Genomic DNA, 14,701 nt, shown 5'->3' with positions numbered 1-14,701 from the left:
CAGTGTAGTCATAGCCTGTGGATAGAAACCATTTATCCACACAAATGAGAGTGCATTTACCTCTCATGCATTTAACTGCATGAGCAGCTAATTTAAACACTGGCTGTAGTCAAGGGACAGCAGCACACACTTGCAGAAGGCAGCTCAACCTAACTGATATGAAAGCCTAAAACAGTTGAGATGAGGGTTTAAATGATTGTCTTCGTGCAGACATCTTACTTTCACATATCACAGAATCAAATCACAGAGTCACAGAATGGTTTGGTTTGAAAGGGGCCTTGCAAATCATCTAATTCCAAACCCCCTGCCATGGACAGGGACACCTTCCAAACATACATTTTATTAAATCTTTCCAAATATAAATTGTATTTAATGAGATTAATTCTACTCTAAATGCCAGCTTTGAGAGATTGGCGCACTCCCCCATCAGGCAAGGCCAGTTCCCTTCCTGCTGACCAGAGCTGCTCACAGGTTATCAGCTCAGCTTAAAAATTGCAATAGTAAAAAGAGGCAGCAAAAACTTGGAAGGGCAGCATTTACTGATGTAGTTTTTAGAAAGTTGGGAGCTCCTTATATTTTCTGTGGTTTTCAAGCTTTAGTATTCATGGGTTTAATATTTCCTGGAAGGTTTGAAATCTAGAAGTCATCTGGCTATCTATTTATAGAAGTAGTTATAGGCAGAAAAGGCAGAAAACTCATGTGTTACCATGGCTCTGGAGTCCAGGGTTTTAAGGTAAAATATTTGGATATCCACATCAATGTGTAGTGGGAGGGATGGGGAGAATGACCTCAGATGTTTTTGTTTTCTGTGTAAAGCCCACAGCAATCAATGACCACCATAGACACAGAACACGTGTCAGGCTCTTCATTCCAGCTGTGTTGTCATTTCAGAATGACTCAAAAGGTCCTGATCCTGCCAACAAACTCCTTTTTTCGTAGACATCTGCATTCATGCAAAATTTCTGCCAAGCTCAGAGGCTCTCAGCAGGCACAAAGGGATCTGACCTTGCACACTGAACAGAGCTAAAGGTTAGGTGGGTGAGGAACACTGCCAGCCTCTGCTAGCAATGACTAGTAAAAGACAGTTTTCACTTGTTCTAATGTGAAAAACTTTTTATTTTTTGATGGCTTTTTGCACTGAGAACATCCTGCAGCAAGCACTGCTGTGAAGCCATCTGCAGCACAAGCTGCAGATTTTGTGTAGGCCGTGGGTATAATGGGAGTGTCACCTGAAACAGGTAGACTAAAGAACCATTCTACAGGATTAGAAGATGAGGTCTTTACTCATTGCAACAAAAAACAAACAAAAAACCCCCCCACAAAAAAAACTTAAAAAAAAACACCAAAAAAACCATTCAACCAACCAACCAACCAGCCAAAAAAAACCCCAAAAAAACCAAACCAAATAAAATTTTAAAAAAGCCCAACCCCCCCCAAAAAAAACAAAAACAAAAAAACCAAAAAAAAAACCCACACAAAAACCCAAAAAATGAATCAAAACAAAACCAACAAAACCCAAAACATGCACACAAAAAAAAAAACCCTGCAACTATTATGAGAAAAGGGGACTATTAGGTCACCCCTCTTCCTTTGCTGAATTTTCTCTGAAATTTGAACTATATTTCTCCCTTCTTTTCAGCCTCAGGTTTAACTTTCCAAAAGGATGGATTGATCCTATTTACCTTCTCCTCACATTTTCCTTGGAAAGCCACTGCATAGGTCAAGCAGAGCTTTTGCATTCATGTTGATGTGTCCTTCAAATACAAAAATGTCAGACTTTTATTGTATTTGACTCACTGCCTTTCTTTTTTTTTTCCCCTCCAAGGATTAAGTGCCAAAGCTGCTTTTAGGAATAAGGATTTAGGTCTTGATCTAAAGGAAAGGTGACCATAGACTTGAACAGACGCTGGATTAAGCCATCATCTTGTTACCCATTCCTTTTTGTTGCCTGAGTGTTAAAGTTGATGTGAAATATTCTGGTGAGTCAAAGTTTGCAGGAAAGAGCAAATCAGCCTTTCTTTAGCTCTGAAATGTGAATATGTGCTCTTATAAAACAGGGAAAAGACAGAGGTGGCAGAATTGAGATTTTCTTTGTTACCCTTGTGTGTATGCTTACTTTCACTTTTCCACTGAACCATGAGAAATAAATCTGGGGAAAGTGATGGGAAAAGCCTAAGGACTGGCAGAGAAGGGGATGTATCTGTCATGGGGAGAGCTGAGGTGGGCTCTGCTCTGGTTTTGCAGTCACTGAGGCAGGCAGGGGAGGTGACAGTCCCCAGTGCACTCCTTGCAGGTAGCTCAGCCCTGACATGATGGATGGCCAGGCCACTCTGCAAGGTCAAAAGAGATTTCCACAGCACAGATGGGCAAAGTGCTGTGAGACTTTCGTTGCAAAAAAAAGTCACACAGGGAGAAAAGCATGATTTATCCAGGTGTGAAATATTTCTGCAGTGTGATTTCTTCTACCTGACCTGAGCTTTGCGGCCAGCCTTTCAAAGCGCTGGAAAAGGGAAAGTTGTGCCCAAAGCATTCAGTCTCTGAGGGCTGGGTCCTAAGGCACCTTTGTGCTTGGCAATATATTAAAATTGCCTGGGAGCTCACTAAAGCCAAAGGGACACCAGGACCAAGACATCACTCGTGTGTCTGACCTTTTCTGCTCATTCTCTCTTCCTCAGGCAAATTGCAGGCTTTAAGGTGCAGCCATGATATTTTCTGAAAAATCCTTTCCTTAGGATTTTTCCTCCTGAGAAGCTGAGAGGCCTCAGGAGCAAAATGTAAGCAATGGTTATCTGCTGCTGTGGAATGCAACAGGTGCATCTGTGATTGGTCCCATGTGGTTGTTTCTAATTAATGGCCAATCACAGTCAACTGGCTCAGACTGTCTGTCCAAGACACAAGCCTTTGTTATCATTCCATTCCTTTTGTATTCTTAGCTAGCCTTCTGATGAAATCCTTTCTTCTATTCTTTTAGTATAGTTTTAATATAATATATATCAGAAAATAATAAATCAAGCCTTCTGAAACATGGAGTCAGATCCTCATCTCTTCCCTCATCCCAAGACCCCTGTGAACACCGTCACATTAAGGTTTGAAGGCTTTTGTCCTCATGGCAATTGGATTGTTATATTGCCAGAGGAGACAGATAATGGCCTGGCTGTGCAGCAGAGGAGGAAAGATGGAGAAGAAAGAGAAATGTCATATGGAACATTCCTGCTGAATCTCTGGGTTTTAAGAAATGCTCTCTGGGCCTCAAGCTGAGCTCTCCACTTCCAGCTGGTTCACATACATTAAACAGGATGGTAGGAAGCTGGACCTGGCTGCATATCCCTTTCTACCTTCTATCCTATATCCTGTGTTTATCCTATTTATCCTATATTTATCCTATTTCTACATCCTTTTTATCCTATATTTCTGTGTCTAAGAAAGCTGTCTCTCCATATAAATCAGTGAGTCAAGTCCATATAAATCAGTGAGTCAAGTCCATCTAAATCAGTGAATGTACAAAAAGAGAGAATTAAGGACTGGTTTCGATTTACAGCCAAAAATCTCTCTTCACCCTTTAGAAGGAAGGCACAGATTTTTCTCCATGGTTCCAGTTCTGATGGTGGGAGAAGTGTTGAATGTAATTGAAGGTTTCCAAACACAAGTCCCTTTTCCCTTTATCCACATTCCTTCATCTATGTCTCAGTCCTTTTATCACCAGGCCTATTCCCCACTTAGACCCAGATAATAAACACAAAGATAATTCGAATCCATTAAATAATTCAAATTCACACAGAAAGTCTCAAACACACTGAATTGAACCCAGATTTTTTTGCAGCCCCCACAGGATGTAGAACATGAAAGAATTTAATGAACATTTAAACAAAATCAACTCTCAGAGCCTGAATGGATTGGCCACTCTTAATTTCAACTATTCTTATTTATAGAGGATGATCATGTATATCACACATTAATATTCTTGCCTAAACTTCTTCCTCGAAGCAGAGAATAAAGAATTGAAAAGAATACACTTCTTGATAGATGCCAACATGGATATTTGTAGTGGAAATAATAATTTTCAGCTCCAGAATAGGAAAATAGTCTGACCAATAACAAGATTATAAACTGGGGTTGTATGGAAAGCAAACAAAGTACAAACAAGCCCACACATCACTTCAAAAATGGTTCAGGAAAATCGAGATGATCACAGTCATGTAAACAACCACTCCAAGAAGCAGGAAATGCAGAATAATTCTGGGTTTCACTTCTTCCATAGTTTCAACAAAAGAGTACACGTGGCTACCTATATACAGAATTTCAATTATTCCTCTTTTCCTCCTTTTCCATGAAGTGTGACACTGTATTTTTGGCTCTCTGGAACTCTACAACAGGAACACATGGGTGACAGCGAGGGAAGTTCTAGGTCACTCATCTCCATGACTGAAAGGAGGCTGAAAGGGCAGAAAGGACAAATCCACAGTGTGAATAATTCATGTGCATGGATAAATATGAATGCCACATGTTAATTTTAAGTAGGGAGCTATCTTACAAGAGTCACAAGGCATAAGATCCTGCAGTGTGTTTTTATCATGCTAAGCTGTATCTCCAAGCTCATATTTAAATAATTAAATGACCAACTGACCTTCAAAAAAATACTCAGTATTCAGCAGATGTTAATAAAATAATAAAAATGTTTTGTTTTGCTGTGGAATCTCTCAGCATCAAAGTGTTTAAAATCACACACAAATGGGTAAATTAAAAATGAAGTGTGTTACTGTAGTACTACAATGATCTGCTTCTATTTTATGAGCTCTTTTTCTCTCACTTGCTTCCTTCAGAGTATGCCTCAATTTCTAACATATGTTCCTGAAAGTTATTCTTGAAAAATGCTTTCAGGGTTAGAGACTGGGGTCATTCTGTGTCTGTGGGAGATATCAAGTCAATTAAAAACAATATACACTGTCCTGCTTAAAAAAGGGGAAGATCATAAAAAAGAGCCCCACATTCCCACATGATAAAAAAATGGAAAGAGATTAAATAGAAGTTTGTAGGTTATGATTCCAGCTGGTCTCTGCAGTCTGTTTTCAGTTTCAGATGTTTGCCTCAGGCCTGTGGCAGTCACATCTCATTATGTGCTCACACTAGTGACCATCAGGGGCAGAGATCACCCACGAAATTCTGGTTGTTGGCTAATTATTGCCACAAGGAACCCCCAGTTCACATCCCCTCTCCCACTTGTGCATCAGTTTAGCTTTCTGTGACTGCACAGAAAAACGACCTTGAGAAGGATGAGAGAGGGCTTTTTTATATGTCACACAAAGAAAACGTTTTCAAAGTGTAGGACCAGACCCAAGGGGTGAGTGGGTAGCTGTGCTTGTCAGAAGTATTGAAATATCCTGAAATTCTGTTACTGCTGTCTGAGGGAGCGGTAGAGGAGGGTGTTTACACTTCCTCTCCCAACTTCTGCTGTTGTTCTTCCCTTCAGCAGCCATAAGGGGCTGAATGTTTGGAGAGGGAGCACGGTTAACAGGAGCTGCTCTGAGCACATTGTCCTGCAGAGCAAAGCCAAGCAAGTCCCAGTTACCTGCCTGCTTCTAAATTAAATACTGTCACACCTGCCCTGCAGAGCTACTTGCATTAGAAAATTCCACCAGCATCCTTGGAAGATGGAGATAATTCTTTGTGCCAAAATTTGGTGGGAATAGTAAAAAGACAGGGATTTGAAACACCAAGTTTGAAGCCACATGTGTTTGACAATACACAAAGTCCGAGGAATTCAGGGCTGGAAAATTCCACCAGCATCCTTGGAAGATGGAGACTGTTGTCGTCTTATTGCAAAGCTCCCACACCTTCTTGGTGATTTCTCATGGGCCTCTCCTCACAGCACTAACTCCATCTTCTTGACAGCACAACCAACAAACTCCAACAGTCTCCTCAACCAGCTAGCCCACTCTTCTGTAGCACTCTTCTTATTGGATACAACTGTGGCCTATTAAGCTCAGGCCTGTTCCTAATCTTTAGTAATTAGTACAGCTGAAACTCCTCAGGTGTGAGATTACCTTCTGCACTATTTTCTTACATTCTATCCCTCCACAGGAGACAATTTTTTGTGCCAAATGTTGGTGGGAATAGTAACAAGACAGGAACCTGAACCACCGAGTTGGAAGCCTCACGTGCTTGACGACACACAAAGGCAAAGTTCAAGGAGTTCAGGGCTGGAAAATGCTACCAGCATCCTTGGAAGATGGAGATAATTCTTGTGCCAAATGTTGGCGGGAATAGTAACAAGCTCTCCCCAACTCCTCTGGTGCAGGAGTGAGGGAGGAGGCCTGAGGGGCTTGTCTGCTGGCTGGGGTGAAACCACAACATCCTCTCACTCTTCTCTTTCTTCCCTTCTATATCACCAGTTCACCTTCTCTTCTCCCACTGGAACTCTACAAACATCCTCGTGTTCGGACTCATCAAATTCTATTTAACCCATGGCTCATAAGACTCAAAAGTTACAAATTTATCAAATGGGGTATAAGCAATGATGAGGAAAATGCTGTTGTTCCACATGGCTGGTTTTGCACATTGTTTCTGAGGCTCAGTCTGTTGTGTCAATGGAAGAATGAAAAAAATTTTAAATAGGAAAAAATGTCTATTTTTTTCCCCTTATAAACTAGGGCAGGTTTGTGTAGTGAGATGAGAAAGTGACTGGCTGAAAATGAAAAAAGGTAACATGTCATTTTTGCCATCCTGAGCAATATCTTGTCACAGAATTTTGGTGATATGAAAAATTCACAGACATTTAAGAGGCTAATGGAATCATCATTGCAAGAAAAATCTGTCTCTGGTTGAGACAGCTCTTCTGGGTCACAGAATCCCCAAAATGCAGGTGTCTGAATCTTGGGAATGTGTTCTGAAAAAGCAGTACTATATTTGTTCTGGTTTTTTAGTCTTTTTTAAGCATCCACTATGGGCCATGGTCACAGACAAGGTCCTGAGCTATTGGAGAGATGATCTGATGCCATATGGATGTTTTTGGGGAAATCCCAGTGTTTTGAACAAGGCAGATGCTTTCCAGGGAAGAAAGGATGCATGTTCTCTCTCCAGCTGTGGTGTTTCTAGCACAGCTCTCCGCTGGCATTTCCCAGGCCCAAAATTAAACTTTTAAATATCTGTGCAAATCTCTGGGTTTGTTCTGTGCTTGCAAGCACAGTAAAAATTTATTTAAGAAAAAAGTTAATTTTTCAGCTTTTCTTCAAATAGCTTAAGTTGTTCCACAGAAGAAATTCTGAAATAAAACATCATACCAAATTAGAAAAAGGTGGAACTTACTTTTTTTTTTATTCTGCCAAAAAAATTATTGCAATATACAGATTTGAACTATAGGTTTAATTGTATTTATGTTCTATTCTCTTAGCTTGATTTGCCTCCCAGGTGGTGTTAGTCAACGTCAATTTACATTCTGCATTGTGACACAGGCTAGAGCAAAATAATAATTAAAAACAAATATATCCCCAGCTGTAGAGCAGTGGAAAGGCAGCTCTCCAAGGAGTCTGCCTGCACTGCCAATAGCAATGTCTGTGTTCGGTAGGGAAAATCCTCCCTCCTTCCGGTGGGATTCCTACTCCACCATGTGATGTAATAACTGCTCTGGCCTCTGTGCTTGGCTTAAAGTTATGCTGCTCCCCAAAATTATGGAATTAACTATCCCTGAAGGATGTGAATCTCTCTAGAGTTACTTCTGTATCTTCAGTGAGACACAGCACCCCTTCTATTCCTGCATAAAATAGGGAGAGGATTGAATTTGGCAGCAAGGCATCCAGAGCTCAGTAAGTAACCCACAGCTTTTACCTGCAGGTACAAAAAAAAAGCCTGATTTTGTAGTGAATGAAAACCATAAATCAATAAATCATTATCCACTTGGAAGAGAGAAATGGCACATATCAAAACACACTTTAATCCTGAGCTTAAATTCTGTCTATTTAACAGCCTCTAATATATCCTGGTCTGCTGACACAGGACAATATGCCAAAGGCATTAGTGGATTGTAATCACACAAGGAAAGTGATAAAAGAAAAGAAAATCCAGCTGGGGAGAGATATGTCCCTTAGCAAGAGAAAAGGTAGTGACAGCTACGAAAAGGAAGAGCGAGAAAAAGAGAAATGCATATCTGGTCTGAGTACAAAAGACATGCGAGGGAAAAAACCTAACACAAAAATCCAAGTTACTGTGGTATCCTCCCAGCTCTCAACAGGGGAATTATTCAAAAAGCATCACAGTCAAGAAAAACACATGTAGCAGAGCAATTTTTTTAGTGTATATAGGCACAGCTCTCAATAGAGGAGGAACAGCATGCTGCTATCATGGAAAAAGCACACTCGACTCAACGTTTGCTTCCTGCATTTTTGTTACAGGAAGAGTTTGAAAAAGCCAGATGAGGTGGATTTTAAAATACATTACAATTGAGGAAGAAGCACAGGCAATGAAAGCTCACATTTGTGCACTCCAAGGGCTGCCACAAGCTGTGGTACTTCAAAGGGAGGAACCTGAGAGGTCAAAATCTGCCAAAGGCTGGAAGCTTTGCTCCCTGATGGGAAGCCAAACAGGCTCCACCTGGGATAAAAATCTGTTATATTTCTGTTCTTTATTTCTCTAGTGACTGGAATATCTCTTATCTAGACACAATATAGCACAGAAGATTTCCATGATTCTACATTCTGTTGGTCATAAATTGAAATCAGTTTTCATCTTCTATTGCTCTGGTGGGGCTACTACGGTCACTAAGGAAGACAAAATTAGTCAAAATGGTGCTTTTATAAACAACATTCTGCCTTGAGAGGTATAGGTAAGTTATCTGAGCCTGCAATTCAGGACTCTCTTCGTTCTAATCCTTAATCAAACAAAATACCAAAATAAAATCACTTATATAGCTGTTAGTCTTTTTCTTATGCCTTATGCAGGAATTCAAACCAAGAAATAGAGATAAATTGCTTCTTTAGAGCTTGGTTGTTGAAGTGGTAAGTAAAATGTGGATGTTGGATTGGAGATGCTTGCCATCAAGCTGGCATCTTCTTGTCTTTCAAAACAATTTCCATTGAGAGATAATGTGATTTTTAGCATGCTAAAGACCGAATTTTTCTGGTTTAGCAATCACATATTCCTGATAATATCTCACTCTTACTTTTTTCTTTTTAAATTTCTATTCAGAAAGGTTTTATTGAATTATTTTTCAAAAGAGAGGCATTAACCTTGGTAAACAAGAAACTGGAAGTGTTTCCAAGGCAAGGACAGAGAGACCATTAGGAATGCTCACAGTGGCCTCCTGTGCAGTCTGGAGAATTTTAATCCTTATCTGAACTGTTTGCAAATTGACAAGGATATCTTGACATTTGGTGTAAGGGCCTGGCCACAGCTTAGATAATGACTGCTGCAATTTCTTCCTTCTTAATTGAAATTTAATTGAATACCATGCTGATAAAGCACACAATTGTTTATTTGCTTCTTACTTTTGTGCCATGGTACACATGCTCTGAGATTCTCTGGCTCACTAAGCACTCCTGGCCAACAGAGCCAGTGGGACACTTTCCTTAACCCTTTCTAAATCTATTTGAAGAGCCTCTCCACCTCATGCACCTTTTATGCTCTGCTTTTTGTTTTTGTGTGATTTGGTTTGGGTTTTGTTTCTTCTTGCTTTCAAATACTGTAAGTAAGAAAAGAATTTAGCTCTGGCCACATTGTCAGGGAAGCAGTGAGAATTTGAGGATGTCTGCTCCATCTTCTCTGTGGTCTAAATCAGTTGTTTGGGGCCAGGAATAAAAGGGAACTCATCTACAGTGGTGGACTTGGAGGGAGCTGGCCCCTAAACTCTTTACTGAGCTGGCAAAGGTCCTCTACATGAAACCCAGACCTCTCAGGAGTTCAGGCAATGACTTATGCATGTTTTACATGTCATCCATATTCACCATGGCCAAATTATTTGTTTACCAGGGTGGTCTAAACAAGATACAGAAAAGGCAATAAAATGGCTGGAGGTGTGTGGTGCTTTTCAAGATAAGAAATTAAATAAATTAGGATGCCTCAGTCAAAAAAAAAAAAAAAAGGGAGACTTTAGTAGAAGTTTATAAAATTATGAACAACATGAAAGAAAATGAATAGGGAAATACTAATTCATTTACACAGATGGATGCCCAAAGGCATTAACAAACAGCAGGTTTTAAATAAATTAATGCTAAAAATCTAGAAATAATTGCCACAGAATGGTACAGAGGCCAAAAATATAGATTGATGTTTGAAAAAGAATAGCAAAATACCAGGAAAGTAGGTCCTCCAGGACCTATTAGGCATGAATATTTGGATTCAACATCTGTTTTGGAAAACCCAAGCCTCCAGATTGCCAAAATCTGTGTCCTCACTGAGAGGGTATTTTGTTTAGAATATCCATTGATATAAGCTTTGTTTCTTTTAAGATGTTGAAATGTTTAAAATGTCCCAGAATGGGACTGGGCTTGCAAAAGGAGACACTGAGATGGAAATGCTGACATTTGTGTGGGCACTTCCACCAGGGCAGTCATCACTGAAATGTGAGGGGAGTTCAGCTCCCACATCACAGGCACTTCACTGGATGAGATAAACAACTCCCCAAACTCTGGAGGGTGCAATTCAATCATCTAAACACAGGTTAGTGCTGGCTCAGATGTCCTGTGAGTACTGGCTGCTTTCTATTGATCCTTCAGGAGGGCACAGCAGCCCCACAGATCCTGTGATATGCCCATGCTGGTCACCTAGCACCTATGACTTGAATCTCCATGGGTTTAGATATTTAATTCCAAGTGTCTCAGCCTTGAATTAATCTTACTGGTAATTGTGAGAAACAAGGGAGTGGAATGAATGAACCTTCGGTTTCATTCACTAGGAGCATTCCTTTATTTCCCTCTGTCTTCCATTTCATAGCTATAAAGTGGATCAAAAAGTCATTTTCCTAGGTTTTGTGTATTATTCTATTTGGGATTAAATCCACAGTATAAGCAATAAATTCCTGATTCATACAAATATTTAAGTCCTCTCACTATCTCAATGCCCTAGCAGATGACATCCCACATTCCCTGCCTCACTACCTAAGTGGCTGGGAAAACAGTGCACACCAGCTGCAGCATAAACCCTCTGGGGGCATTCATCAAAATCAGAGGGAGTCTGTAATTTATCTCTAAATCAAGCTCTAACTTATTATCTGATGAATTAAAAAAAAATAAATAAAAAAAGAAGATAAGGTTTTGAGTCACACAGTGGAATCAAGGCAGGGTCCTGCCTCTTGAGTAGCATAAAGTAGAGATAGAAATCAAAGCCTTTCAATTAGATTAGATCTTAGTAAGAAGTTCTTTACTGTGAGGGTTGCCCAGAGAAGCTGTAGAGGCTTCCTTCATCCTGGAAGTGTCCAAGGCCAGGTTGGATGGGTCTTGGAGCAACCTGGTCTAGTGGAAGGTCCCTGCCCATTCCAGGAGCTTGGAATGAGATGGTCTTTTAGGTTCCTTCCAACCCAAAGCATTCTTGATTCTGTGATCTCAGCTTGTAACATAAACCAACATATAAATTCACTTCTTCTCATCCTTACTTTGGTCCTCATTGTCTTTTCATCATCTAATTATGTTTCTCTCCCATGAGAGTAAAATGTGCTTTACTTAACCACAGCACGAACATATCCCTCTTCAACGTTGTTCCTGCATGACTGACGGAATCTTAAAAATTTCCAATAAAATAAACACATGGGGAGGGCAAAAATGTAAGAAAAGGGTGCAGCTAACAGGCCAGACTCATTTATTTGTAATTCTCCATAGTTTTTTGACTGTAATCAGCACTTCCCTGATTGATACCAGCTGATAATTTTATCCTTTCCATTAAGATATTAGACGACCTAATGGAAATACTGAACTAGAAACCCGATCAGATAGTGGAACAATTTGCTTAATGAGCTAATTATGGCCTTGCTATGACCTCCCTGGAAAGCTGGTCTATGTTTATAATTTAAAGAATGCACAGATGTGTCCTGATCAGGGCAACAAGCTGAACTAAATAAACAGCTCAGGAGTTCCAGCTTTGCAGTACCTGAATCCAGGTTCCTGTTGCATTTGGATGCTGTGGCTCACTCAGGAGAGGTCCAGTATTCCCTGTGGAAGCACTGCTACATGCAGTAGCAAATGCATACATGCAAATAAATATCAAATATATACGTATAAGATATCAAATATATGCATGCAAATAAATATCAAAATATACATATAAAATATCAAATATATACATGCTTTTGAGGCACACAAAAGCACACCTCAGGAGTTGCCAGGTTTGTGCCAGCCCCTGTTTAGTATTTGTGATACGTGTTGGATGTGTTGACTTCTGTACCTTCATGCTTCTTATTTCACTCAGTGCATATATGATTTTCATCTCTGTTGCCTTGCACAATGAATACAAACCAGGCTGCAAAGAGGAGAGGGAAAAGATTTTAGAAAATGGAAAAGGCATCTGGGTATATGCGCTGTGGAGAAACAATTTTTAAAAAGGAGTCTATCATTTTATTGCTTGCCCTCCCTAGGGACTAGCAGTCACTCCTGATCTAAATTCTTTAGAATTGAGTTCTTAAAAAGTCTCTGAGAAGTTGAATCCACAGGGATCCTATTAACGCTGAGCAGTTATATTTTACATTGAGAACAACAATAAAACCTAGACATGGTCTGTAGTTATATGTGTGATACAGTAATTTTCTATCATCTCTTTAGCCCAGAATGACTGGGGTTTATTCCTTTTATTTAACAGTTTGTATATAGACTTCCTGCTTAAGAGTTTATATTCAGCCCTGTGAGGTAACCATGTGTCATGGATGCTGCATGGATTTTGGGAACTTATCACTTAGAGAGGCCTAGAAGAACACAAGAAACTTGGGATAACAGGATTCAACTCATGGACAGGCTGAGAACATTAAAGACAAGGAGAGAATCACTACGTGATTTCAGCTTCTTTCTCTCCCTCTATACAACTGACAGGCCCTTAAATACCAAGATCTACCCAGTTCCAAGCTCTGACTCCCAGTATTTTACTCATTTTAATGGATAAGTGTGAAATGTTGTTGGAACAAAACTCTGCTCCTTTTTCCATGCTAGGAGGCATGTTGGACTTGAGCAGAATGTTCAGGATAGCAGGTGGCAACTGGGTGACACTGCAGACAAAGCTGCAAGACCAGCAGCCAGAAGCAAACCCAGTGTCTGCAGCAGCTTGGGCACAGCTAAGAGGGAGCAGAACTGCAGCTGGACTGTGCTTTTCTTTCACACCCAAGACCCAGAGGTATTCCAAGCAGGAAGGATTTCTCCTCCTAGCTGAATTCCCAAAACAGTCATCCATGCAGCCTGACTTCTTTCCCTAGTTCCGTTGGCTATTTTTATAAGATATGCCTTATCCAACAGTCTTCTGATTAGGCAAACAAATACCAAAAAAAAAAAAACGTGGAAAACTTTTCCTTCCTGATTTAGGCAGCTGCTCTCAGAGGAAGCCAATGCACTCTGGAGTTCTTCCCCCTAACCCAGGAGCTTCCTGAAATGTGCCAGTCATGTTCCTCCAGAGTTCTGCTTCCCAGCACTATAAGCACTGATGAGAAGCAGCAGATCTACAGGTGACTCAGCACAGACAGAGCCAGAATTTATTTTCTGTAAGTACTTTCTTGACTCTTTATTGTAGCAGCAGGCCCCTGAATGGGGAATGATGAGCATTGACTCCATGACTGCAGAAGGCTGATCAATTGCATTCTTCTTATTACATTATACTAAACTTTACTATTAAGAAAAACCCATTGCCCGTGCCAGACAGTCATGACACACATGGATCCAATTGGTCAATGAATCCAAACACCATCACCAGTGTCCAATTAGGAAATCACTCTTTGGTGAGCAATCTCCATAACACATTCCACATGTGCACAACAACAGGTGCAGCAAGTGGAGATAAGAATTGTTTTCTCTGAGCTTTCTCACCGCTTCCCAGGAAAATCCTGGGAGAGAGTTATGTCTCTCTGTTCAGAGGATATGCGATTACCACAACTCTCCAAGGAGCCTGGTCTGGCTTAGCTTTTAACTTTGCTCCTTCTCCTAAATACCTGCTGTTCTCAGGGATGAATCCAGCATTGCATGTATGGATCTATGGCCCCAGAAGGGGTAGGAGCTCAAACACATCGTTTTCCTTGGCACTTCCCACTGTGTAGGTGGTTTCCTGCTCAGGAGGGCAGGTGTTGAGCATGGAATAGGAAGGGAGCCTTGGTACCTTGGTGACATACACAGTACTCAAAGTAGGAGTTGTTTGTGGAGCAGTAATCCTGTATGAGGGATAGGAATTAAATGTTCTCATTCTGTCTGTGAACCTCTTAAAAACCTTGGGGAAGAAAGTAAAACCCAACCAACCAAAACAAACCCACAATGCACCTTAAATCTTGCCAGCATAAGATTTAGCTCAAGCACAACCTGGAATAGAAAAATACAAGGCTGTGAAAATTGCTCCATTATTATAATGTAATAGTTGCAGTTTCTAAAAGTTATGTTGCCCTGTTACTATGACAACTTCTTCTAAACCTCCCCATCACCAGATGGATAATGGGCAAAAAAAAAAAAAACCAAAAAAACTCATAGAAAGGAGTTTACTATTAATTTTCTCCTTTTTTATCTCTGGATATTATGCAAAGTGCTTTAAATATTTATAA

This window comes from Camarhynchus parvulus, chromosome 4 (assembly GCF_901933205.1).
Source record: "Camarhynchus parvulus chromosome 4, STF_HiC, whole genome shotgun sequence".
Lineage (NCBI taxonomy): Eukaryota > Metazoa > Chordata > Aves > Passeriformes > Thraupidae > Camarhynchus > Camarhynchus parvulus.
The sequence above is the reverse complement of the archived record's forward strand: the minus strand, read 5'-3'. Positions refer to the sequence as shown.